Source organism: Danio aesculapii, chromosome 15, assembly GCF_903798145.1.
Source record: "Danio aesculapii chromosome 15, fDanAes4.1, whole genome shotgun sequence".
In the NCBI taxonomy this organism is placed as follows: Eukaryota; Metazoa; Chordata; class Actinopteri; order Cypriniformes; family Danionidae; genus Danio; species Danio aesculapii.
Genome location: NC_079449.1, coordinates 31,024,856 through 31,030,273, shown reverse-complemented (window position 1 = coordinate 31,030,273; position 5,418 = coordinate 31,024,856).

The following is a 5,418-nucleotide window of genomic DNA, read 5'->3' as shown; positions in this document are numbered from 1 at the left end:
GCTGTTGTGTTACGTTTGCGTTTTACGTTATATTTGAATTACTTAAAGAGAAGAAAAGAGAATGATCATTTGGGACGATTGAAGACAGAAGTTGGAAGATATAAACAAAAAAGGTATGTGAAAGGATTATCTGTCTGTCTGTCCGTCCGTCTATTTATATATCTGTATCTATCTATCTATCTATCTATCTATCTATCTATCTATCTATCTATCTATCTATCTATCTATCTGTCTGTCTGTCTGTCTGTCTGTCTGTCTGTCTGTCTGTCCGTCCGTCCGTCCGTCCGTCCGTCCGTCCGTCCGTCCGTCCGTCCTTTTATATATTTGTGTTGCTATTTATCTGTGTATCTATATGTCAGTCTATCTAACGTTCGTCCGTTCTATCGCTATCGTTCTGTTTGGCTAGCTGTCTGTCAGTTTATCCAGCTTAGCTGGTTGATATCTGTCTACTAGCTAATGTCAATTAATTAACCAGTCAATCAGTCCAATTGTTTTGTAATAAGTATATAATCTTTCAGAAATGGCAGGTTTAGTCGTGTTGTGGACAGACATACGGTAAAAGTGTCCCTCTCTGTCATGTAGCTTATCAGACTGGTGTTGGCTGTGAGTTTTATGGCAACAGCAGTCTAATAGGCTGCCTGAAATTTTGGGCTTATTCGACGTACGGTTTGTTTTTAGGGCTGAATATTACGCCAGAAATGTTCACTCAGTGTTTCATTTTGATATGTACAATTAAAAGGGTTTGAGCGTCTAATGCAGCGCTTTGTGATTTAGGTGGACATTTGGGTACATTTGAATATTACCATAAGACCAACTTCACTGTAGAATGTCGTCTGTCAATTCCTTTATTTACAGGGAAATGTTTCCTGAGGAATGTTACATGTTTTACAATAAAACGCATTTTTTCTCTTTACATGTGTTTGACAGTTATTTATGTAATATCTGTATCACGTTTTAGTGATTATCCACCTTATTTTTAACAGAATACAGTATTTTATATTACTTATGTAAGACTTTGATGGGGCAAAATAAAGCCCCAAAGTCAAATTTTTCCTCCTTTTGTCGAACACGAAAGAAGATACTTTGAAAAATGCTGTAGTTGCAGGAACCCATTATAATGTTAACTCCGTAACTTCTGCTATCGAAGTTGATGGGTACCAGCAATATCTTCTTTGGTTCAACTGAAGAACTCATAAATATTTAAAACCACTTGATGGAGAGTAAATGAGGTCATTTTTTTGGTGAACCATTCCTTTGTGTCATTAAAAACTAGCCTGTTGGTTTCAAATATGAACCAACGTAAAATATTTTTACTTAAAACTCCATCCGAATTCAGCTTGCAGCATCAGCATCCAAATACTATAGACAGCATTAAGTTGTTAATCAAATAACATCATAATCCGCCTTAAATTCGTTACATGTTTTATATGCAGAATTTTTCCACAATAAACAAAAAGATTTTTATTTATTTCACTGAGCCAACCTCCACCCTCTGCTGCATTAATGTATAATGGTAACATTATTCGGAGGGGTGTTATTTTTTCAAACAATGTTATAAAAGTTTTTGTGTTATAATTTTTGTTAGTGAAAATTTGATATTACGTTTTAGGGTGTGAACAAAGAGCACAGAATCACCATCATAATACATTCCTCATTCTAAGCTCTTTGGTGTGGGCACGTTTAGAAAGGTCACGTGATCTCATTACGCGCGCCACACATTGTTAATTACAGATCGATTATCGAGTAAATTTTAGTGGGCAATACGAACTTTATATGAAAAAAAATCTAAATTTAATGAAGACTTAGAAATATAAATAATTAAAATCTTACCGCTTGTTTGAGCAGCTGTTTCCGTGATCGACAATTATTGAATTAAAGGGTATGGACAGACATATGTGTAAGTACAGTGTATAGACCGTCATATTGGGGTGATATAAATACATCCAGTCCTTCTTTTTTTTCAATTTAACAACATAAAAACGGTGGACCAATTGTAGCGGTTTTCAGACCGACCGCAACTTGACATAGGAGTGCGGTCCCCCGCCCACTGAATTGATTGACAGCTGCACATATTAACATGTCCCGGTAGTCACGTGTATAATCATATCAACAAGAGAGAACGAGCGCAAAGCAACCGGGAGTAAAAGGTGTGTTCAGTTCGCTGGCATCAACAATCATCATCAAATGTGATCAAGAGTGAGTTTCACATGTTTAAAATGTTTTAAAACAGAGCATGTGTGGAATGAATTACAGCGATTCACTTCAGATTCACTTCATCAGCACAGCCACATGTCAGAACAATTATAAAAGAAGTTTCAATCCCGCTTTGTGAACGTTAAATCAGGTTTATTTTGTACATTAACATAACAGATATCCATACAGCAGTGGAGATTAACCTGTAGCCTGTCACATTTGCGTGTAAAAAGAGTGCAAAGCTAAAGCTAAATGCGCGCACTGTGTCTGTCTGTGTGTGTATCTGTGTCTTTGTGTATCTGTGTGTGTGTGCGTGAACTTTGTAACAACATTGTGTGTGACTCATTGTAGCAACTCTACAACAAATACTAATTGGTAAAGTTCTTACTGTAGTATTTCTCACAAACGTTACATAAGATCTTCCTTTATGTCTGTCTGTTGTCTGAATCTGCCGAGGGAGAAGATTAAGGCATGCAAAAAGGCACGTAGAAACGGTGGGCAGTTAGGACTAGCCTTAAAGGAGCAGTACACTAAAACAGCCTCCTGATGCAAAAATGTATAAATTAGAATTTAATAAAAGATATAATAAAAATCTGATGGGTGTTTTGAGCTGAAACTTTACACACAAATTCTGGAGACACAAAAGACTCTATTAAATATATTATATATATATTATATAATATATAAAATTTGAAAAAGGGGTAACCTAGGTGCCCTTTAAAGGGCACCTATGGTGAAAAATCTACTTTTCAAGCTGTTTGGACAGAAATGTGTGTAAGTGTAGTGTATAAACTGCCATATTGGGGTGAAATAAACACACCCAGTCCTTTTTTTTTTTCAAATTTAACAACATAAAACGGTGGACCAATTGAAGTGGTTTTCAGATCGACCGCAACTTGACTTAGGAGTGCGGTCCCCCACCCTCCAATATTGATTGACAGCTGCGCGCATTAACATGTCTCCGTAGTAATGCATATAATCATATCAACAAGACAGGACGAGCGCAAAGCAACCGGGAATAAAAGGCCGTTTCAGTTTGCTAGGATCATCAATCATCATCAAACGTGATCAAGAGTGAGTTTTACAAATATAAAATGTTTTAAAACAGAGCATGTGTGGAATCAGTTACATCGATTCACTTCATTAGCACAGCCGCGTGTCATAACAATTAAAAGACGCTTCAATCCGGGTTTGTGGACGTTAAATCAGGTTTATTTTGTACATTAACATAACAGATATCCGTTATCCGTACATACATTTACATATATATATTTATGCATGTATATGTTTGTATGTGTATATATATATATATATATTAATTTATTTTCTTTTCGGCTTAGTCCCTTTATTAATCATGGGTGACCACAGCGGAATGAACCACCAAATTATCCAGCATATGTTTTACGCAGCGGATGCCCTTTCAGCGGGTGTCACGGTGGCGCAGTGGGTAGCACAATCATCTCACAACAAGAAAGTCGCTGGTTCGAGCCCCGGCTGGGTCAGTTGGCATTTCTGTGTGGAGTTTGCATGTTCTCCACGTGTTCGCGTGGGTTTCCTTCGGGTGCTCCGGTTTCCCCCACTGTAGAAAGACATGCTGTATAGGTGAACTGAAAAAGCTGAATACACTAAATTGGCCGTAGTGTATGTGTGTGAATGTAAGAGTGTATGGGTGTTTCCCAGTACTGGATTTTATTATTGGTAGAATACACATTGGTAGAGTAAAATATTCCAAAGCAATCATATAAACATAATTGATGAAATATATCAATCTTTTAACTTACGGATTTAAAACAACAGCCCACAGCAAGTGATTAAAACTAGCCCAGTTCTGCAGGTAACGGCAGGCTTGGTGACCCTGGTATAGTTTTTTATTTATACTTTAATAACCTTTTTTTTTATTTTGTTCGTGTTTTCTCTAAAGTTTTCAGCAAAATTGCTGACATTTATTTTGATTGTAGTTCTATTCTTTAGTTAGTTAATTTTTTCTAGAACTTTATTTTTTATATATATTCCCTTTTTGATTTATATTTTGTCTCTCATGTTGTCCTATCGTTGTCTGTTTTGTTGGTTCCTGAGTAATCCCTGATGGCTGATACTTTTGTGCTGACAGACCTACTGGTGCTTCAAGACTTACCTTTCCCAGTGTGAAGCCTGTGGTTCCTTGAGCTGCTACCTAGATTGGAGCTCCCACTTTCCTGACCAGCCAGCTCTCCTGATGTGTGCCCTGCCCTATTGTGTGGACTGTCTTCCTGCCTCATCCTCTTGTGTTCCTGTTTTGTTAATATACTATATTTTGTTAATATAATATACTATATTGTTAATATACTGTACCTTGTACTTTCTTCATCAGCTGAGGAAGTTTAACCTCCCAAAGGAGCTGCTGAAACAGTTCTACACCTCCATCATTGAATCAGTCATCTGCACATCAATAACTGTCTGATTTAGCTCAGCTACTAAATACGATCTCCAAAGACTACGTCGAATAGTTCGGACTGCTAAGCGAATCACTGGTACAACCCTTCCTACTCCCGGCAGAAGGGCTGCCAAAATCACTCTGGACCCCTCACACCCAGCACACCACCTCTTTGAACTTTTACCTTCTGGTCGACGCTACAGAGCACTGCGCAACAGAACAGTCCGACACAGAAACAGTTTCTTCCCTCAGGCAATCCATCTCATGAACACTTGATGATAATAATTGCGAAACCAACATCACTACTTGCTATACACTTTTATACACATATACACTTATTTAACAACACACTTTACATGCCAATTTGCACATAACAGCTGCACATATAACATTGTATATAGTAAATAGCTGTACATACACTTGTCAATTTGTATATTTGCACTACTTGTATTTTTAAAAAATATATTTATTATCTGTTTTTTGTCCTGTCTCTGTAATGGTGTTGCACTGTAAAAGCTGTCACGAAAACAAATTCCTCGTATGTGTGAACGTACCTGGCAATAAAGCTCTTTCTGATTCTGATTCTGTTCATAATGCTTCTGGGTCCTCCCTTGAAAAACAGTGACAGACAACATCCATTTTTGAAAGGTAAGACATCTGCTTTAAAAATAAGTCAGATCTAAAATCTAATTTAAATGTTTGATTGCTCCTGTTTCACGTTTTGTAGTGAACCTTTGTTGTAGCCTTTTTGAAATAAACGTGATTAAGGTTTCACACTGTTTCTCTTGGCCAGCAAATTAGAATAGTCAGCT